The 23749-nt window shown below is 35.5% G+C and overlaps 3 long non-coding RNA genes and 1 pseudogene across 3 annotated transcripts; 3 read left to right on the top strand and 1 right to left on the bottom strand.

Moving 5' to 3' along the window:
* Positions 1-9623: 9623 nt before the first annotated feature.
* Positions 9624-21983, top strand: LOC136811875 (uncharacterized; annotated as a pseudogene).
* On the top strand, positions 13823-15048 carry LOC136811874 (uncharacterized). Its single transcript, XR_010847289.1, has 4 exons — positions 13823-13856; positions 14596-14637; positions 14856-14903; positions 15033-15048. It is a non-coding gene; the product is annotated as an uncharacterized lncRNA (long non-coding RNA).
* On the top strand, positions 15827-16628 carry LOC136811873 (uncharacterized). The gene is made up of 4 exons (XR_010847288.1): positions 15827-15885; positions 16194-16253; positions 16382-16441; positions 16570-16628. It is a non-coding gene; the product is annotated as an uncharacterized lncRNA (long non-coding RNA).
* Positions 18793-19757, bottom strand: LOC136811872 (uncharacterized). The gene is made up of 3 exons (XR_010847287.1): positions 19616-19757; positions 19328-19425; positions 18793-18998 (listed from the first exon to the last, which is right to left on the bottom strand). It is a non-coding gene; the product is annotated as an uncharacterized lncRNA (long non-coding RNA).
* Positions 21984-23749: the final 1766 nt, after the last annotated feature.

The following is a 23749-nucleotide window of genomic DNA, read 5'->3' as shown; positions in this document are numbered from 1 at the left end:
TTTTCGTTTGAGTTTACGCATTAAAAAATAAGAGTGCTGGCCGCGAGCATTAAAGTCGAAAACCCTATATAAGGTACAACCAATTCTTCTCATGTCAAGATTTACATATCATTTTCCTATTGGAAGCACCCAAGAAAGACCGGAATCTGACCTTACCTTACTCATTTTCCGTAAAAGCGCAGCAAATCACAACTGACCGTGCATACCTATAACAATCCAAAAGTTTCCTATAAAATCAAAGGCGCCAAGAGGGAGAAGACATAACTTGGACCCCCTAATATGGACCCCAATAAATGGACCCCCTCAAAAATTGCAAATTGCATCACGACACCACGCGGTCGAATTGTATCATGGTTACCACATGTTTAATTTCATAGACCGGCTATTTATTTGTATTTCTTGAAATAAAATCATTTCATTATCAAAAATGACTTTGAAATTATGTTTTAGAACATAAGGTCACACGTGTCTTAGACACAGGGCACAGGTCATACAAATTACCGACCAGAAAAATTGTAACGCGCTCGTATCATATAATTTATATATAACATGAAAATAGTCATGGAATGAAAAGGTTTGATGAACATTTGAATGAATTTTCTTTTAAAAAGGACTTAAATGAACACATTAAAGGTATTTATCCTGATTTTGAAAATTTATTTAATTTATTGTCTCTTGATGAGACGGTTTTAGGGGGTTCTCAAGGGAGGGATTCTACGGAGAGTTCTCAAGGGATTGCGTCATCTGGGGACAAAGGGGATACGTCTAGTAATGAGGATTCTCAAGGGAGGGATTCTACTGTTATTTCTGATTCACGCTTGAACAAAACTAATCTGAATCAAAAAACTGCAGTAGAATTAGAATTAGGGGAGGGAAAGGGGACACGTCTTGAAGGTGTTTTTATATCTGACAATATTTTAAATCTTTCTAAGAGAGAACTGAATGATGCTGAGATTTCTTTATTGTCCAAGGGATTGAAGTTTGTACCTACCCCATCCTTTTCTGATAGAGCAGCCATTAAGACCGATTTGGAGCGTTTTGGGAGGAGGCTGCGTCTAGCTTGGCATTTTCGGGATGAAGGACCCTATATTCATAATCCTTTTAAGAAAAAAAGCAACTTCAATCCCAAGGGCAAAGATGCTGCCATTGAAATTTATTTAAGTAGATTAGAAGAGGAAATTCTCAACATCAATACAAAAATAAAACATCATAATGTGACAAGGGAGGAGAGAAAAGCGATTGCTAGCTTGAGAAATGACAATTCTATTATTATAAAAGGGGCTGACAAAGGTTCGGGGATAGTGATCTGGGATAGGGAAGATTATCTTAAAGAGGCCGAGTCTCAGCTTAGTGACGAAAACGTCTATGAGAGACTCGAGGATGATGCTGTCGGTCCTCTTGTTCAGACAATAAAATCCTGTCTAAACAAGATCAATGATAGAGGTGACATTTCTCATGAGACACTGGACTATTTTCTTGTCAACAATCCCAAGTTAGGTCGCTTTTATTTATTACCTAAAATTCACAAGCGGCTCTTTCTAATTCTTCGTTTTACACGGAGAACATTTCGGCTTTTTTAGATTTTCATCTTCAACCACTGGCTCAAAAGGTTAAGTCATTTATAAAAGACACTAATGACTTTTTGAGGAAACTTTCTTCTCTTTCTTCATTGCCACAAGATGTTTTATTATGCACAGTAGACGTAGTTGGCCTATATCCTAACATTCCTCATGATGAAGGACTGCAGGCAGTAAAACTCGCTCTGGATGAACGAGAAGACAAAAATATTTCGACTGAAAGTCTTCTCGATTTGGCTGATTGTGTGCTCAAAAATAATGTTTTCGAGCACAATGGTAAAATTTACAAACAGAAGCGAGGAACAGCGATTGGGACAAAAATGGCCCCTTCGTATGCTATTCTATTTATGGACATGTTGGAAAAACGTTTATTGGACAATTTCCCTCTTAAGCCTTTAGTCTGGTGGAGATACATCGACGATGTCTTTTTGCTTTGGGAACACGGGGAAGAGTCTTTAAACGAATTTCTGACATATCTGAATGCCGAGCATCCTTCTATCAAATTTACGGCAGACTTTTCCGACTCAGAAATCAATTTCTTGGATGTTAAGGTCAGTCGTAAAGGGGATAAGTTAGAGACCGACCTCTATGTAAAACCAACTGACACGCACCAATATCTTGATGCAACATCTTGCCATCCGGATCATTGTAAGACGTCTATACCATATAGTCAAACATTAAGGCTAAACCGTATCTGTTCGAAGCCCGAGTTGTTTGACAAAAGATGCGATGATTTGGAAAAGTGGCTACTCAAGCGAGGATATTGCCAGAGATCGGTGCGCAAGAAGGTGATAAGTTCGATAGAAAGGATCTGTTACTGCAGGAAAAGAGTGCAAAGAAATATAAGCTCACTCTTATGATAACTTACCATCCTGCGTTCCGGAACCTTTATAGGATTGTAAGGAAGGCACACTCTATTTTAGCTTTTGATAAAGAACGCCAAAAGGTTTTCCAAGACGTGCCGTTAGTGGGCTTTCGCAAGGGGAAAAGTCTTAAAGATATGTTGGTTCGCGCGAAAGTCCCTACCTTGGGGGATGATAACAAAGGCCAGAGTGAACCATGTCTTGGAAAACGCTGTGGTGTTTGTCCTTCAGTTAAGAATACATCAGAGTTTGCTTCTAGGAATGGAAAGATATACAACATTCGTGGGTTATCTATGAACTGTAGCTCATCCAATGTTGTATACCTTCTTAGATGCAAAACCTGCGGTATTCAGTATGTCGGTAGTTGCACGACTCCTTTTAGAACTAGGTTCAGTAATTATAAATCGTGTAACAAATATCACAAGGACAAAACTGTGCCACAACAAGAACTTCACGAACATTTTGACCTACCTGGTCATTCCGGTTTTGCAGATTTTGAATACACTCTTATTGACCAGGGAAATAGCCTTGAAGATGTCAGGAAGAGAGAACGTTTTTGGCAATATAAACTTAATACGTTCCTTCCTCACGGGTTGAACGATCGTGAAGTTGTTGTTCCGGATTAGGCCATTTTTTGAACTCCTCAGTTTTCTGGGGATAACTGATGCTAGTATTGAGCTTATACTGCGGTCATTTGGTTATGACCGGTCGTTTTTGGGAGAACGCCCTTCTTTGGACTGCTTGGTATGACCTACGGGCATGCCTACAGCACAGTTGTGTGCTCTACTAGTATCAGGTGTTCCCATGTTTTGTTCCGTAATTTCTTTTTGTTTTGCTTTTTGTCCTGAATAAACCAGAAGGGGACACGAGCATTTAATTTTCCGTTTTAATTTCCACTGCGTTTACTGTGCTAATTCGAAACCTTTTTTGTTAAATTTTTAGTTTTATTGTTTTCGACGATTATTCCCCACGGGGTTGTTTTCATCAATTTTATTGTACTGTTTTAACGTTGTAAATATTATCGCTACGCACCTATTTTTATTAAATCTTTTTAACATTTTCTTTGTTTTATTCCCTATAGAATTTTTTCCTTTGTTCATTAGAATTTTTTTTTATTTCTCGCCTTTTTTTACGCATCACTGATTTTTGTAGCATTTAAAAATGTGTTAACGCTTGTGTAGTATTATACCTGATGAAGTTCTGAAAATAGAACGAAATATCGTAAAAAACAAACTGTGTTGATTTTACTTTTTTGTTCACTTAACATGAAAATAATATATGCAATGGAAATGATTTATACAAAATATGCTATTTAGAAGATTTCAATGACAAATCATCAATCCCAAATATTGACAAAAATGACACTTAAGTTATGTAAATAAGGACATTATCAAAAAATATGAGGGGTATACACCAATTTACAACAAGTGTTTTTTTCATGCTCAATATAGGATGCTGGCGGGCAAATGCATATAGATTGTGATGCAATGAAAACATTAAATGCTCCAAGTTTTAGAGATATGAAAATAGTACTTCTATTTTCGTATGAACAGAGCATTACATAACTTCAAGTTTTGAAAGGACGTGTTTCTTCCACGTGAAAGACGTTACCTGTCATTTTCTTGACAAAGTGACACTTTTCGACAAAAATATTGACAGGGCACTTAAGTGGGATACCTGCAAGCTTTATTTACACCAAATATCTTAATTGTACCGAATGAGATGCCTTTGATATAAATAGATAAATATTGTCAAGAGGCAAACACTGGGAAGCGCAGTTTTAGAGAAACAATTCTCATCAATTATTCTTTTTTCCTTATGTTGACAAAATGACTTTTTTTTTACAAAATAATGATCAGATGGTCAAATATAAAGCTTCTTTAATCAACCAAAATGCTTTCCCGCCATTTTTGAGGGGGTGCATAATGTGGTCCATATTGGGGTCCATATAGTCCAAGTTATGTCTTCTCCCGGCGCCAAGATGGCAACAAAGCGACTATAGCACTTATCCGAATATTTGTGATTTTCGCGCTTCTGAAGTAACTTTGGATTGTTCGGCTGATGGAATTTAATGTTATGTTTACTGTAAGCCGCGCGCGTGTTCAAAAACCTGCCGCATCAAGTTGTCATTATTTTTCCTCCCACTTGAGCAGAGAACAAAAATTTTCGAAGTTGATATCAAAACAAACGGCCCGTGGCTTTTTTAGATTGTTAACAACCCGAACGGCCCTCTAGTAGTCTTTACCGTGTGAATTTAATTTTGTCATATTGTGGAGATAACATTATATAATTCTCTAGCGGGAAGAAAAAGATTGATCTCTTTAAGCTCGTACAAACGGGTCAAAACACAGATTTGATCTGTAGCGTCATGCTTTACCTTACACCTTTACTTTACAAAATGGAGAAAATTTTACAATAAACCAAGGAAAATGTCAAAATTTCTGAGCGATTGATTTTTTTTGGCATATATACTATCATGTGTAGCTAAAAATACTGAACAAAAGGAAGAAAAGTATAGTACAGACCTTTTCTTATTCGCAATGTCATGTTGAATGAACAAAAAACTCAAGCATACTTCAGTATCAAACAATGAGATGACAATATTTAGAATCCAATTTATTAACTAATTATACATTATGGAGTTATTGTTTTAATGTTAGAGTTTTTAATTATTGTTCAATATGAAATCGTAAATAGCAAAAGGTCTATTTCCAAAATTTATTTATTGTTCTACAGGAAGGCCTTCCGAAGAATATGGGTCAGTCCTGGTCAGCAAGTCAGTATATAATAAAATCAAATCTCAGAAGGTCAAGATTTTAAAAATTTGTGACATTTTGAAGCACCAGACTTTTTCCTCTTTATTCATAATGATTTGTGTCATTTCCATTGTGATATTTTGAATTCATCAAGTTTTGGGATGAATTTACAAATACATTAATTTTTAACTTGTCCAGTTGCAAATTTAATATCATTATTTTTTCTATTTTGGAAAAATAGGGTCGGTCAGGCCTGTAGAACAACAAATTAATTTGGTCTCACAATTTCATTTTTCCAAAAGAATGCAAAAAAGGAAAATTCACGACAAAAGTATTCAACCACATTTAAATGCATGCGAAGGAAAGTTCATAATTCATGACAAAAGTTTACCAAGTTTTAAAAGCATGTTGAAAGAAATCTTCATATTCATGACAAAAGTGTTCGATATTTTAAGCGCACGTTGAAGAAAATCTCCAAATTCATAACAAAAGTATTACAAATTTTAAACACATGCGAAGAAAAAGTTTATAATTCACGGCAAAAGTTTTCCACATTTCAAATGCATGTGAAGGAAAAGTTAATAGTTCACGACAAAAGCTATCCCCATTTTAATCGCATGCGAAGGAAAAGTTAATAGTTCACGACAAAAGTTTTCCACGTTGAAGAAACTCTCCAAATACATAGCAAAAGTATTCCACATTTTGAACGCATGCATAGGAAAGTCCATAATTCACACAAATTATTCCACATTTTAAACGCATGCGAAGGAAAAGTTAACAGTTCACAACAAAAGTTTTCCCCACTTTAATCGCATGCGAAGGAAAAGTTAATAGTTCATGACAACAAAAAGTTTTTCACAACAAAAGTTTTCCTCATTTTAAACGCAATCGAAGGAAAAGTTAATAGTTCACGACAAAAGTTTTGCTTCTGGTTCAAATCTTTATTACTTACTTACTTACTTGGATAACTTGGAAACAAACCACCAAAAACGACTCTTCTTCTTCACTACAATTTATGTAAATATACAGGCAAAATTGCAGTTAGTTTGTTCTGAAAGTTGACAAATATTGTGTCCATCCTGCTCTGTTTTTTTTTTTCAACCAACCAACAGAATGGAAACAAAACATCAAAACCAGGAAGGAATGATAAGATTGTCAACCATTTCTTATGACAATCACACAAAAATCGTCATGATCCAGTTCAACTCTTTATAAAGCACAAAAACCAAAGAAAAATTGTGAAGGAGCAACAGTTAATTGATAGTTGTTGTACAAAAAGTGGTACTTCCTAGCTAGGCTATAGTTTGGCAACAGCAGTTTAATCATCATGTATAGAAAGTGTAGACAACTCTCTTTGTTGTAACCAGCAGAAGAAAATCTATGATGAAGACCAACAGTATTAAATAACCAAATCATCTGGCCAGATGATCCAAATCAATGTCATTCCAATCAAATCCACAGCACGCTGATGTGCTGGCAAGAAGAGAAGGTTTTTGTAGGTAGGCAATAGCAACCGGTTCAAATAAATAAACGCACGGGAAAACGGGGAAAACAAACCAATCATAGGAGTTCTTTTGCTGCAATATGAGGATTTAGTGCGAAAACGGAGCGATCTGAGGAAACACGAGATTTTGGTGTCATGTAGTCATACACGAAACACTGAATTTTCAAAAAAGTTTAGCCATATAGGGCAATTTAGTATATCGCGCACACATTTTACCAAACGAGATACGCGCTGCGCGCGCAATAAAACATGATAGCTTTACGCCTAATAAAAGATGGCATCATCATTTTAAAATGGACTTTTATAAATGTTGTGGAAAACAAGGAAACATATACAACCACGGGTCTTCTGAAGGACATATCTTTAAGCAAATATGCTGTTTTGAATATTGAAGATTGTCGTAATTTTGAACCTGATGGTGGAAAATGTGGGAAGTCAGAAACAAATTTGAACATTTCAATGACAAACAATTTATGTATACTGGAAATGGTAAACAATTTTGGAATCCTTTATTTTTCATTGATTGTCAAAAATTTGGCTGATTGTGATTGTGAAGAATGTAATGATGCATTAGATAATTCATTGGTAACAAAACCATCAGCACCAGGTCCCAATATCTTTCAGAAAATGATGATGTCTGCAAGAGTCCAGCAATCAAAAAAGATTTCTTTTATCGCACAACCCAAAAACAACAAGGACCAGCTGTTTAATAAAGTCATTGAACAGTTCAATGTTCAGCAGGTCACTGATGCCAAACAGAATCTGTCTCTTGTTGATTTGTTGTGGTATGTTGGTAGTCATCACGAGACAATAAAAGGAGAAACTGCTATCCCATCAGAATTTTTTTTTTTACACTGCAATGATAAAATTTTTTTTTAATCAAAATGATATACTACATGAGTCAAATATATTAACAAACATACTTTTGTATAAATTGTAAAAAAAGAGAACAATGAAACACCTGAAAAGACCAAAATGATGAAAAACTGAAAAGAAACCCTCGAAAAAGTAGCCTATGTAATCGTCTAACCCACAACACTCAAACATGCAAGGACGTCAAAATTTCCGTCAGTTTGGAGTCCTTCAGTGCCGCTTGTTCTGGGGTAAACGAACGACTCGATCGTTCACCTCTCAGGCAAGCAACCACTGATCGGATCAAAACGAAGGAAATTTTGCGTCGTATGCCATTCACAACCTCACTTTTCGAGCATTTTTGTTTTGCCGAGATTTTATCAGCTAACCTGCTCATAAAAATCGAGCATTCTCGGGCTACACCACCTGTAGCACCAAATACTAATGGGGTGAAAGTCCCTTTCTCAACTTGAAGAATCCGTTCCTTATATGCTCTCTTCTTTTGCTTTTCAAGGGAAGTGAATGTAGTGCCAATAGATTTTATGCGATAGCTCGGAGCTAAAAGGTTGCAAACCTTCACGTCAAAAAATGCTCTTTGATACCGCTGCCAAAATCCATTAGCACTAACATCCGCCCTAGCTTCATTCCCAGTAACAGATGAGCGTGGTAAATCGACCTGTTCACGAGACAAATCCATAAGCTGGGGCTCGATCGACACGTCGTGACAGACTTCATTCATCATGGTTGCCAGAGTATCGCGAACGTTGTTATGTCGATGGATAACGTAGCCGCCAAGATGGCAAGATAGCGCATGGTCGATTGTGAAGTTGGCTGAGCAGGCACATTTGATGGGCAGTCGCTTCATTTCCCAGCCATACCTCATGTGGAGTGCGTCAGCGAATTCACGTTTATTCAATACAAAATTCTCTTCTTTCAGTGGAAGAGTGGTCAGCCACGAGGAAGCACCTTGAGATGAAGCGATTTCCAAAGCTTTTTGGTTGATTGATGGGATCCCATCAGAATAGAAGTGTTCTCTGGATTCAATGTCCCTGAAAAATCCAAACACAGGAAACGGGTCAACATGTCCTCATCCAAGCTTAGCGAACTAGTTGTGACTCTGAAAGAAAAAATTCTTTTCAATAAAACAAAATGGCCGTCAAACTTTCAGCAGTTTTCTTCAGGCCTGTGCGATTCAGTGGATAATTACTGTTCTATTATCAATAGAAAAAGCAAGAAAATGAAACTTGTACATGAAACTCCTAGAAGTGAAGTAGAGGAAAAATGCAAAATTATGATTATAGAATCAAGCACAAGACCAGTCGGATCAAAACTTACCAAACTAGATAAAGAACTAAACCGTATTGGTTATAATGAAATTATCTCAATTCGAGAGCATTTACCTTCAGGACTGACAAGACAGCAAATTTATGATTGTATGGTTTCCCTGAAATCTTTTGGATTATCACAGAAATTTTGCTTGTACACACACCTTCCAGGGGGCCCAAAACCATCTCAAAGTTTTATATGGAAACTAGATCCAAACCTCCAAGATAAGGACAAAATAACGAATTGTAACACTTTGATAAAAAGAATCGAGAAAGACCTCCGAAAATATGAACGCAGAATCACTAAGCGGGAGTTTATCAATACTTATGGTTTTGTTGGGTCTAAGGTAGCACTGCGAGCAATTTTTAAGGACTTAACAAATGATGAATCTAGTACTCAGGACATTGATGAACGTCTCTCATTTGCAATCATCCAAGAAGATCCTGACATTGTAGTCGACCTTAGGTCTGGAAATGGGAGCAAGGAGGATAAATATGCTGATTTCTTTAAGGCAACTGAAAAATATCTTAGTGAGTCCATTGGTGTTGCTTGTCAAGATCGTCGTCATGGAGAGATGCTGTATATAGCAAAGGCAATAAGCTTCAGAGACCTCAATCAGAGAGTCAAGGAATTGGTTCCAGCAGGCACTGCAATCCCATCAGTAAAATGGTTACGTTACCAGTTCCAACCTTTGAATCAAAATGCTGCAACAAAGAAATATTATAAAGGTCGAATGAAAATAAAGATGATGGTACAAAAACGGCAGGTAAATATTTTTATTCTGCTGCAAGATTTATCGATCTCCTCCTCAATACATACAAAATTTTCCCTGCAGTTTTTGTTTTTGGTAATAAATATATTGGTGTGTTTGATTTTTTAAATTGTTGATCAGAGTGAAAGTTACAATTTTTGTTAAAAGCTTTCCTTGGGCAAGCATTTTTAATTTGAAAATCTATCGCATCCTTGGGTTGCATATATTTTTTACAGATTTATTTTATACTACAGGTCAGAGTGAATCATATAGACGCCCACTATTGCGCTGCTTCCTGGAGATACTTGAGGGAGTATGCCATCAAATTCAAGGAATTATCTCTGCTGATAAGCATGGACGACAAACACAAGGTTAAAGTTGGCGAACCTGGCTACCCAGTGGCTGCAGCTGAGAGAGGTATATCTTCCCTATTCAGCTAAATTCAGTCTAAATGGGAAATTTTTAATGTTGAACAAACTCGTTACTCGTAAAAAGATAAATAACAAAATTCTTAAATTTGTTCTTCCTTTTAAGGAAATAAGGTGATCGTTGGCGAGAATCAGACCATGGCAGTTGGAGATCATGATTTTACTAAATCTGGAATTACTCCTTCAGTTAATTTGATAGTAAGCCCTGTTTTCAATATTATTGAAAGGGAATAGAAGTTTTTCTTTTTGATTTTTTTCTTTTGATTTTCAATTTTCATTCTATTTACCTTTTCTTTCTCTTGTTACTTGTACGTATAATATATTTTTAGATTGATATTCCTGATAAAATTGACGAGAGCTTCCACCGAGGACAAGTCTTTGTTGGTTTCAAAGATACCGTTTTCCAACCCTCATCTCCATATCGTCACATGGCTGAACTGACTGAGATGATCAATAAACGATATGATGGTAATGACTTTAGGAATTTAAAAATCTATACTAAAGAAAAGTTGAATGGGAACCTCTTTATTTATACAGGATTCTAATTAAGATGTTAAAAAGTTGCTATTAGTATCTACACATAAGGGAACAAAAAATGAGGCGATAAAACATTGATAGTATAAGCTGTCTTTTGTTTACAGATTCTTTTTTTTGATTTTCTAAAAGTTGATGAGTAGTAGAAAAACATTAATTGAATTTTTTGTCTACTTTTTCCCTATTTAGATAATGTGCCACCTGTAATTTTGATCTACACAGATGGTGGACCTGATCATCGCCTGACTTACGTTTCGGTCAAATTGTCCCTGATTGCTTTATTTCGCAAATTGGACTTTGACGTCTTAAGGTCGCTTCCCACTCAGCTTTTTTTGGTCGCAGACCAATGCGCACGGCTCGAGCGCATTGGTCGGCGACCAATTTTCTCATTCCATTGAAACTTTCAAAAAAAGAAAGCGGCGCGCTTAAATTCAAAATCAAAACAAAAACAAAATTTTTTTTTAAATATGGCGGCAATCAACATGAAAGTTTTGCTTCTACTGATTTTAAGAAGAAGATTACAAGAAAAAAAGAAAAAAAGAAAATCTCGGTTTTGGATAAGAGATATTTACAAGATTAGAAAAAACAAAGGAGAGTTTCATTGTCTGGTTAAAGAAGCTGCTCTTTCATTACATGCGTCATTTTGGGGTCGGACAGCTTGGTAAAATCCGTGTGTTTTCATTATGAGAAATGCCTCACAAGTCATCGATGACTTAAGCAAATAACAAAAGAAAAAAAGAAAGATCAAAGAGATTTTTTAAACCAAGATTTAAGATACTTTCGCCAATCTTGGGAATCTCCATTTTTCGATATGTTATTAGCGCTTTTCATGACGATTACTCTCATATAAATCTTATCACCACCAGAATTGACTTTTTCAATCATCTGCGGTGGAGCTCAAGTTATCTGAAATTGAAATCGTCTAAAAGACGATGTGCAATGAATTGTAACGATCGATGATTGTTGATCAAAAGTCGTTAAAAGTGCAAAGTAATTATCTTGGGAGTAAATGAACTGAAAATCAATTAATTAAAAAATCGTTTTTTACACTACTTAATTGGCAAGGAATTTACGATGTTCTCTATCGTTTTGATTTTCTCGACGTCACAACTATGTTGTGAGTACTTTCGTTTACATAATGAAAACACTAGGATTTTACCAAGCTGTCGGAGGTCACATGGTTCAAAGGTTAAAATTTGAAACCACCCATAACACGCGGTTGTTTTGGCTGCTGGCTGGCTCTGGTAGTTTCCTTCAGGAATACACACCTAAAATGGATGGAAAAATGGACACCCGGAAATTTTTACGACCGACCGACCGACCGACTCACTATTTGGACCCAACAAGGAAGCGAAATAAAGATATTTGTGATTGCCGCCTAATCGAAAAATAAAACGGTTAATTATTTAAATTTTAGTACACTAGAACATGAAGATGACTGCTAAAAAGATCTGATTCCAATAAGTAAAAGCAGCGACAAGATATTAATACTCAAAGACAATTGACGTTAGTCTAAAATTGTTGATTTTTTGACAAAATAAAACTGATGTTAGGCTATTTTGCACAGAAGTAGATTTCGGAAAAATGACTATAAAAGATATCATCACAGTTTTATATCTACCCGTTACTTTTAGCAATGTTATGACTTTATTTTGTTTCTCTGAACATTCCCTTTAGTAAAACATCAAAAAAGAACGATTACAAATTTACCTAAAGTTCCGTAATCAAGCATTTCTGGACAAGCATTTTGTAGACCCAAAACCATCAAAATGCTTATAACACCACAAAGAATTTTCCAATAACACTACAAATCAAATCAGAGGTGTATTTTGCTCCTGAAAATAAGTCCCAGTTGTTTATTTTTCATCAGAAAGTTTTGTTCAAGAGTTTTCACCAAAAAACGTCACTAGCATTTTGTGGTACCCTAACACAAAAAATGGCATGTTTAACCATGAAAAAAATGTGACAAAATGTCTAAGAAGTATCCAAAGACATGTTTCGGGAGTGATTTAGCCAAATAATAAGTTAGATTTCCTAAAGATTTTAATGGTAGAGTTATTGCAGAAAACACTAGCATTTTGTAGTCCCAATACTGTATGGTCCTGTGAGGAAAACCTCTTAATTTCAAATTTTATGTTTCAATTTTCTTGGCTAAATGGAATATAAAAAAAATTGATTATTCTTTAACCCAAGCGATAAATTTGAAATTTATTTAGTACAGCCAGCAAATGCAAAATGCCAAGAAAAAGAGGAAGAACAGATACATTGGCGCGCCCAGGTGGAAGATTTCGGGAAATGGTTAATATGAATGGTATGCTTCTTCTCTTCTTCTTGATCTTGGATGCTTTTTGTTTGATTTGATAATCTGCTACTACGAAGCCCAATACACCTTTCCTGTAATTCAAATTTTGCAAGGGGAAGATTTGTCCTGCATCGCTGTGTTTAAAAAGGTTTGGGGGAGGTGAACAAATCTGTCTTGCTGGAGATTGTTTAGGGGAAGTCAATTGTATGTGCTAACACTTTGGATGCTCAATTTTGTGTGGAATGAAATTTAAAGTTCAAAAACCACCTAGCTAAGCAAATTCAAGCGAAAACCAGCTCACCGTAGACCATTTTTTATGATAACGCCATTATACCTCCAATAATTAAGCGCTGAAAGATTACGTAATAAAGTTCCCTGAAAGCAAAGGATTAGCCGCACGCTGAGTTTTTATCTGCACAGTTGTTACCTATACAAGTGTCCGTGGAGGCAAGCTAGAAAGTAGAGATATAATCATTAGGCTCTTGGACTTTACAACCTAATGAATGTATGACGTGTACTTTTTAGCTTGCTGTACGGAAACTTGTATTGGTAACAGCCGTGCAGATAAAAACTCGCGGGGCTGATAATCTGCTTTCAGGGAATTTCATTACGTAATCTTTCCGCGCTTAATTATTGGAGGTATAATGGCGTCGTCTTTAAAAAATGGTCTATTAAAAAAACAGTAGAGAGCAAATCTGGAGTCCCGGCATGGGAAAGGCTGGTGTATAAGATATTTTAGAAATATACTCTAAACTTCCTAGCAAAGAAAATTTTTTTATGGTCTAAAAATCAAAAAGAAACTAAAAATTTCAAAAATCAACAAAATACATTTTTTTTTTTGACCGACCAACCCTCCTACAAAATCTAGTGTCGGGTTACGACAAACCAACATTTTTTACTATAGATTATATCTAAATTTAATGTTTTTAGGGAATACATTACCTACAACAACAACAGTTACCAGTAAGTTGCGTTTAAAGTGGCCTTTTTTTTTTTTAATAATGCGACCCTGCCAGGACAGTCCGGTGCTTGAACTGCCGGTGTCAGGTGCTGAATTTTCTAAATTTTCGAAAAAACCCAACAATCGGCACCCGACACCGCCTTCGGGGCGTTGGGCGGTTCTCCGCCCTGTATTTTCTCTGTCACTTTTATCCACATGACCGCATTGAGTTTGGTGATCACCTGCTTATGCCTCGTAAAGAGTGCCTAATGGTGCCGTTTTAGTTATACATTAATTTAGGTTACGTAAGTGTAACCACGAATAATCTGAAAATCATGAACCACGCTCGTTTTTCAAGCCCCTCAAATTTATTTTTCTGCGACACAAGCAAATTGTCATAAGCAATCAATCTGAACTGAGCTACCCTGTTTTTATTTATTATTGCCAATTTTTATCGTACTTATTGAGTTGTTGGATTGGACTGAATATATATTGGAAAACCCTTTTCTGGAAACTGGGCAACAGCCAGGGGCTTTTCAGCAGTGGTGAGCCTGAGCACCCGACAATTTAACACCCAACTGTCGGGTTGCAAAATTTCTAAATTTCAGCACCCCATTGCGGGTACGTCGGCAGGGTCGTGCTAATACTATGCACTGAGAAAGGGATAATCAAACAATTTCTAATATTTTACCTCTTTATTTTTCAACATTTTGAATCTAGTTGCTATTAAAACCTGATGATATTTTCATATTTCACCTTCAGCTACTTACAGACCAAGAATATGTCTAACCAATTCTGGCTCATGTAAGTTAAATTTCTAGGTCATTCTTTATTGAGACAGACAGTTTGAAATGGAGACCAAAAAGCAACTTGTGTAAAATTACTTGGGGACAAAAATTAACTTTCAACTTTCTATCAGTAATCAAGGAACTAAAGATTGCCATGAAACTACTTTGTTACCATAATTTATTTTTCTTATTGCTTATACTGATTGAATGATAGTATATTGCTTTCTATTCTAGCAACCTTCACTCCATTGGGCCTACCACCAATGGTGGCAAGAACTTTAGGTAATATTACCCCATTCTCATTTTATACTTTGCAGGGATTTAAAAAAATTAAAACAGCAAAAAAACAAATACAATTTTAAACCATAATGCTTCCTCCGAATTAAAATTATTTCAATTTTCTGTTGATAGCTCATCCACTGCCCAGAACACACCTCAACAAGTTAGCTTACCCTCCAACAGTAAGTAAACAACCTTTTACAGTAACTTTAAAATTATAAATTTTAAAATTACTATTGTACTTATTCTTTTTTATGGTTCAGTGACTTGATCTAGAAAGTTAGAAAAATAACTAGAAAGCACATATACAAGACTCCTCAGAAGAGTCAAAAACCTTGGCGTGACCACTCAGAAAAAATACCATTTATGAAACCAAAGCGAGTCCAATTTGGTGGACACTGCCTTCGCATATCCTCTGAAGTTATATCTACATTAGTACTCTGGAAAACCAAGGTTTGTGAGACAGCAGTCAAGAAAATTTACATTTTAGTGATCAGGGCTGCAAATAAGAAGTTCAAGTCTTTCAGTCATCCAGAAAGGGTTAAATACCAAATTTAAATATTTTAGGAGTTGAATTCTTTTAAAAGAATGTCATCAAATATTCATTAAAGCTTGTTTTTTTTCGGTAAACATTTTTAAGTAGTTAAGATTCTATAGGTTAAATTTTGAATGTCCATCATGTTATTTTAGTTGTTCTTTGTTTGTTATTGGTTTTAATAATCAGGTAGGGCCATAAAAGTATCACTTGTTTCAATGTGTTAAAATGTAAGAAAATGGTGCTTAACCTCCATTAGTATATCTAGTAAGTAAATAACCTTTTACATAAGTATATTGTCTGTTATCTTTTTGAATGTGTTCAACTGTAAGCAATGGTGCAAAAGTTTTCTAAAAATAAAGTATAAAATGGCTAACTTTTCTTTTTTAGTAACACAAACACAGAGAGAACAAACTCGACAAGTTACCTTGCCCTCCATTAGTACATCTAGTAAGTAAAGAACCTTTTAAATAATTAACTTGCCCATTATCATTGTGAATGCGATCAACACTGTAAGAATTTGGTGCTGCATATAATCTAAAAATAAAGTATAAAATGCTCAACTTTCCTCATTTTAGTAACACAAACACAGAGAGAACAAACTCGACAAGTTGACTTGCCTCTAGTAAGTAAACAATCTTTTACATAATCAACTTGCCCATTATCATTGTAAATGCGATCAGCACTGTAAGAATTTGGTGCTTCATATAATCTAAAAATAAAGTATAAAATGCTCAATTTTCCTCTTTTTACTTTAGCAACACAAACACACAGAGAACAAACTCGACAAGTTGGCTTGCCCTCCATTAGTACATCTAGTAAGTAAACGACCTTTTACATAATTAACTTTCCCATTATCATTGTGAATGCGATCAGCACTGTAAGAATTCGGTGCTGCATATAATCTAAAAATAAAGTATAAAATGCTCAACTTTCCTCGTTTTAGCAACACAAACACAGAGAGAACAAACTCGACAAGTTGGCTTGCCCTCCATTAGTACATCTAGTAAGTAAACAACCTTTTACATAATTAACTTGTCCATTATCATTGTGAATGCGATCAACACTGTAAGAATTTGGTGCTGCATATAATCTAAAAATAAAGTTTAAAATGCTCAACTTTCCTTTCTTTAGCACCACAAACACAGAGAGAACAAACTCGACAAGTTGGCTTGCCCTCCAATAGTACATCTAGTAAGTAAACAACCTTTTAAATAATTAACTTGCCCATTATCATTGTGAATGGGATCAACACTGTAAGAATTTGGTGCTGCATATAATCTAAAAATAAAGTTTAAAATGTTCAACTTTCCTCTCTTTAGCACCACAAACACAGAGAGAACAAACTCGACAAGTTGGCTTGCCCTCCATTAATACATCTAGTAAGTTAACAACCTTTTACATAATTAACTTGCCCATTATCATTGTGAATGCGATCAACACTGTAAGAATTTGGTGCTGCATATAATCTAAAAATAAAGTATAAAATGCTCAACTTTCCTCATTTTAGCAACACAGACACAGAGAGAATAAACTCGACAAGTGGGCTTGCCCTTCATTAGTACATCTAGTAAGTAAACAACCTTTTACATAATTAACTTGTCCATTATCATTGTGAATGCGATCAACAATGTTTGAAAAGGATACACAAAAGATCGTCGCACGCCGGTTTAGCTGTTTGCTGAACGCATTTAAAGTCCTTTGGGATGTTGGGAAGGTGGCTTAAACACGATGAAATCAAAATTTAAGGGAAGAATTCTCGTCAAAGTTTTACTCTATCCCTCCCGGGTGACGTATCTTTTAACCATATTTTGAAAAAGATTTTTGTGGCAAAAATGATCAGAAAACAGAAAGGGCATCATTCCCAAATTACACCATACCGGCGACCAGCGACGTCCGAGACGGCTCTGCAATTAGATTTTTTTTCTCGCTTCGCTTGCGTTATATTTGCCGTAGTTCTTGATGTTTAGGAAAACTTTGATGTCAAGATAAGCGGAGTGAAATAATAGACATGACACGCGATTTGTCGAAAAAAGGCAGCCCGATGGGGGGGGGGTACTTAGGCAAGAGAAGGGTATGGGTATGGGTATGTGCCGGCCTTAAGTGTGCCTTTTTGAAACATGGCAGTTTGAAAAATCGGAAAATCAAACTTCAGTCCCACTAAGAATCGGAAAAATAGGAAAATTTCAACTTTTTGCCCCCAGAAAGATAGAAATTTGGTCAAATTAGTTCCAAAAAGTGAATTAAAATTCAAACAATTTCCCTTGTTTCTTCTCCTCTTTATTCTGCTAAGGGTCCGAGGGGCAGGGCCGAAAGTCAGCTCGCAACCATAGTCCCCCCCCCCGGAAGGCAGCTAGGACACGCAGACAAAAAAGCGTGATAGATAGCGCAATTTTATATTGTTTTTTATAAAATAACTTCGTCATAACTTCAATAATTTTTCAAATTCAACAATGACTTAGATTTACAGCAAAATAATTATCGACATACATGTTTAAAGATCCGTTTTTACGAAGAAATAATTCTAGTTAAACTTGTTATGTGATTCTTGTGTTTTATTTTATATTTGTTATCTTTTCTTTAACAGATTCTGTTTAAAAAATTTCTTTTGTTTTGAAAAGAATTCGAATGTCTCAAATCAAATAAGGTCGTTAATTACATTCGAAAACATAAAACAAAAGAAAAGAAAGAAAAAAAAAGAAAAAGTCTAATCTATCAATCAAATCAAAGTCTTTATAAAACGGCGCGAATATCGTTAAACAAATTTGTGGAGCAAGAACAAAATAAAAGTCATCTTTTAAAAGAACAAAACATTGCTTGCGAAAACGAAAGTGACACACAAAAAACCAACCAACCAACAAACACACATACAGACTACGGCTATTAATATATAGATAAACTAAACTATATTAACAACACTGGACTGATGTACATGTGCGCAACCATCATTATTGTTCAGCAGAGTCCTTTTCCCTTTCCCGCCAAAGTTTTTTATTTCTGAATGCATGGACACACTTAAAATATTTAGATAATCGGCTACCGTAGTTGATTATTTTTTTAAATGCGCGATATTCCTAGTATTTCGATCCGACTTACTCAGAATAACGATGAAAAACTAAGAATAACGACGATATACTAAGTATATCGATCGATATACCAAGAAGAACGATCGATATACCAAGTTTATTGTTTTCATGTGACAAATGTATTCCATAGAGACGACTTAAAAACGTCTTTAAAAGTTATTTTAGATTGGTTTTAACACGTCTCTATACGTTCTTTGCCAAAATAATTCCTATTCATTGCACTATTATGAGAAAGACCGTACACACATTTGAATTTTCTTTGAATGCTCTTTTCCATATAATTTTCTGGGTATGAAAATCTACAATCAGTATAAATTAAACGCAATGAAATCAAAAATTTGATGTTCTTTCTCTTCCGTCCTTCCTTTCTGGCATCTTTGTGATAATCATTCCAAAAGTTTCCAGTATGATTGCTATTCGAAGTGTTAAAAAACGATATCTTGCGATTTCTTTGGTCTCCTTCACACATTTGCGATCCTGAAAAAATAAAAGACGAATAGTAAATTTGATGTTTAAAGATTTTTTAGCTGCGGTTGAGACGTTGAAAACTACCTTTTCTTTCCACGGAAAAAAAGAATCCAAAAGGATAAAGAAAAAACTTCTTAAATTTCATGGCCGAACTTTAAGTTTCACGAAATGTATTCTACCAAGGACTTTGCTAAATTATTGTCGTTGAGACAGGGGTGTTTCCAAGTCAAATTTCAGTAGTTTGAAGTACCAAGCTCACTCAGTGATGCAGGGGTATTAACAAGAAATTAGCATAGTTTTAGAAAGATATTATTAAAATCTGGTTACATTTCACCTACCTTTACTAGCATATTTTCGGTACTTTCTGCTGGCGACCACACAAAGTCAACTGAGGATAGTCGCAATAAGGAAACCAATAATACACTCCAGCTTGAATCTGAGGGAAAAGAAGTTAAAATAAAAAGTTTTAACATAAAGTTTACTGAAGATTATGTAATTTTTTCCAGGGTTTACTCTCAAAAATAAATATCATCAGAAATTGAAACCTGAAATAAGCTACACCGATAAAGCCTCTAAGAATTAACTTAAATATCAAAAGCATTTTCAGTTTAATGTAAACTACTTACATTATCTAGTTGATTTTTGTAAGAGAACCAGCTTCTTCCACTCTTCGTGCATGAAACAACCAACTTTTACAGAACCTTTACTTTGTTTGATTTTTGTTTTGAACTACAAGTGATTTCGAATTCGAACGTTTGAACGTTCGAACGTTCGAAAACTGTCCAGGAAAGAAGCCATTCCATTGTTAATTCGGCGGACGATGGGGGCGGCGAGTGGGACGGGGAGATTTAAATCTTGGGCACTACACTTTCGTCTCAAAAGAACGTTTTATAGACGTTTAAAAAACGTTGATCAAAATCACGTTTAAATCAAGTTTAGAAAAAACGCTTATTAAACGTTGTTAGCAAAACTTTTGAAAAACGTTTGGATTATAACGTTTCAACAACGTTTTATAAACCTTATGAAATAATGCGTTTTCTCTACAACGTTGAAAAACGTTTTTAAAACGTTTTTTTGGCAACGCGTTTCTTCACAACGTAATTTAAACCTAAAAAAAACGTTTTGAAAACGTTGTGTGCCGGCTGGGAAGCGACAAGCCTTTAAGGCTTAATTTATTTAATTTATGCAATATTTGAGCCGTGCGCATTTGTCTGCGACCAACAAAAGCTGAGTGGGAAACGACCTTTAGTGGCTTTAAGAACGGCTCCTAGCAATTCATGGGCAAATCCTGTAGAACGAATAATGAGTATTTTGAATCTCGGGCTCCAGGGTGTTGGTGTTATGCGTAGAAAAATAGATGACAAGTTCGAGGAAACTTTAGGTAAATTATATCATCATACAGTCTATTATACAGTGTGAATTGCTTTTTCTCTTAGTATAGATTTTATCTTCTTCAAGACTTAAACCAAAGCCGTATCTTAACTAGAAATGGTATTTTAACAGAACCCTCAATGCGTTTATAATTTGTAGTTTTGAATTTATTATAATAAGCTATGTTTTCCTCTTTCAATTCAGCGAAACTCAAAAACATGAAACAAATCAGAGAGGGTTTGGATGCTGAACAAAAACTTACCTATGCTGATTCGATGGAAAGCCCGTTATTGCTGCTCCAGTCTCAAATGAAACGGCTCGCTTTAAAGGACAAACAGTTCGAAACTTTCCTTCCAGCAGATGAAGAGGCCATCGATGCTATATGGAATCAATGTCTCGAAGTTGACAATACACTTTTGGTATTTATGAAAGAATTTGTACTCATCTTGTTTTCATGTGTAGCCCCTACATTGCTTTTGGTAGTTTCTTGTTGTGCTGTCTTATAGTTGTATTACATATAACCCCATATTACTTATTAAAATATTGTTCTTACTTTGATTTCAGCGAGGTAGTACTACAAAGAAGGATGTGAAAAACTGTCAAAACCTAAAAAACTTCTTAAAGCATTGTTGTAAAGAGACGCATTATTCGTTTCAGATCAAGAAGTGTGGCATTGCCACATGTACCATCTGCAAGTAAGTTAAAGCAAAAAAAATGTATTCGCAATATGTTTTGTCTTGTGGAATTTGAACAAATCATTGTACATCAAAAGTCAATTTAAAATCAAAGATAGCTCATTCTAAAGGCAAATAACAGTCTAGTTTTAAAATTATTTCTTCTTTCAATCGTGTAGACCAAGAAGTGATGACCAAACGAAAGACATGAAATGGCTTCCGGATCCAGTTCCAGTTGACGATCATTATAAAAAGTTTCATGAGGTTTATGGGACCGAGACGAAAGAGGTAAAGGATTGATATGATCAAGTTAAATGATAAAAAAAAATTAACACAAAAAATATTATTTTAAGGCTTGCATTTTATATCTCAACTAGATGAAAAGTCTGACTATGTTTTATCTTTTATTATGATTTTTGTTTCAGAACCGACCAAGCAGTAAAGTGAAACCAAAATCGAAGCGTGTAAAGATGCCATTCTCTCCCTCAGTGCAACACGCAAAGAACACGGATGTGATGGTCGAATGTGCCGAATGTGGAAAGTGGCGTTTGGTTTTTTCTAAGAAAAAACTAACCAAAAATACCAAACAAATGTTGGAAACTTTTTGAAGACATCGACTATACATGTGGTCTAGTATTTGAGGATATGCAAGTCAAAAATCTTCCGAAGGATGTGTTCATAAAAGACCACTGTTGTGCTGATCCCATCGAAAAACTGTATTAAAAGTGCGGCTATGAGCCAATTTGCGTATATTGTGCCGAGTACTTGCATGGTGTGGATGACGATGATGAAGACATCCCCAATGTAAAGATTGTGATCAGGAACCAATCAAAAAGAGACTTTAATGTTTATTCTTATTTTATTTCTTCTATTTCAACAGTATTTACTAGTTTACGACCAACTTTTGAAAACACTTTACAAAGTTTTGACTTGATGTCATCAATTTTATTTCTTTTCCTATCATCTCTTTTCGATATGAATTTGTTCTACACTCGACGCTCATCACCTCGTTCCACGATTCCTAACTAACGATTCCTTACGATTAAACCTTAAGATATTTTGAAAAGTTCAAGATAATGATTTTGTGTTTGTGGTCTTGTGACCCAACTCTATAATATACGTCCAAGTTTTTTATAGCTAAAGTATAGTTTTCCGGGTATAGACGATGGTCTTTATCAGCGTAAACTCTTCCAATCACCGTAACTCAATGTTAGACTTCGGATTGTGTATCTATAAGGAAAAACGAAAAATCTGGTAAAAATAAATGTTTATGGTAAAATAATGAATAATGAATAATGAATAATGAAAACTTAGCCGCATCGAATTCTGAAAATCGTCATTACGGTAAACATATCATTAATTTCCATCAGCCTTAGAGGTAAACACGAAACGCAGACCAAGATTATCATATTCCGTATAGATTATATTCCGTAGCGAGTAATCTCAGATCGGCGTGTGATCTCTCGAGCATAGATTTATAAAGCCCGAAGATCTCAGTGGTCGAAGTGAATGGAAGAAAATCGAATCGATCGAATTCATTCGAAGTAAATCGAAGTGATTGGTTGAATTCAATCGAAGTAAACCGAAGTGATTGATCGAGCAATCAAAACCGATCGAAGTGATCGATCGAAACGATCGAAGTGATCGATCGAAACGATCGAACATTTACATCTTTTTTCCACTTTGATTGAGTTCGATTGTTCGATCAATCACTGAATTCGATTGAATTCGATCGATTCGATTCCAAATCGAATTCGATTGAGTTCGATTGACATCCGCTGGTTATTTGGGTCAGAAAGGTTTTGGAATTCTTCACGACTCAGGCCAGAGCATTTTAGATAGAACAGTAGTACATACAGCATACAGTAAGCTTGCACAGTAGTGTGAAATAAAACACAATAAAATAAACTCTTACTATGGCAGTTTTGCTATAGTGTGCCCGTACCTTTAACTTCTATCCCAAGCGAAAATTTGCTATAAATTTGCTATATAAATCACATCTTCAAAACGGTGATTATGTTAAAATGACCTTGAACGGTTTTGCTTGAAACCACGGAACTTTTCTCGGTTTGATAGATAGGACTGCAAAAAAGGCTGTTTTAAAATGGTGTACCCTAGCAGTGAACATCAAAATTTTACCGGAAGCCGAAACACGGACTACAATCAGAAATCTGAAGCACTGTGGGTCACAGTTGCCAATGACAATTTTATACCCGCGAAAGTTTCGAATAATTTTATTTCATTCAAAAAAAATATTTGGATTGCTGAATGTTGATTCTGGTGTTGTCTTGTGTTTGATTTGAAATCTAAACATCTAAGATTATTTACTTTTCTGTTTCTGATATCGGTGCTTTTATCTGTGATCTGTCTGTCTGATCACAACACAGTTAATTGTACTCAGCTACTTGCCTGTAGGCCTGTGGGGGTGGGTGGGTTTTAAGAATGAATTTGTTTGTTTATACCCACTGACCACCCAGACTACGCATGTACCCTTTTTCACATACTCTTTTCAAATAATGGCTGAAGTCTATGATGAAGCCAAAGATACATCATGGCAGGCCATGGTACGCAAAGCCCGATCAATCGGGCTTAATGTTGGCGCTGTATGTTCCACACTTGGGGATGGAAATTGCCTTTATAGAGCCATTGTTGAATGCCTTTCCATAACTGAAAGACCATATTGGGGCAGCCATTTGGATCTGCGGAATGAGGTTG

This window comes from Clytia hemisphaerica, unplaced genomic scaffold (genome assembly GCF_902728285.1).
Source record: "Clytia hemisphaerica strain Z4C2 unplaced genomic scaffold, Clytia hemisphaerica genome assembly, whole genome shotgun sequence".
NCBI classification, from domain to species: Eukaryota; Metazoa; Cnidaria; class Hydrozoa; order Leptothecata; family Clytiidae; genus Clytia; species Clytia hemisphaerica.
The sequence above is the reverse complement of the archived record's forward strand: the minus strand, read 5'-3'. Positions and strand labels throughout refer to the sequence as shown.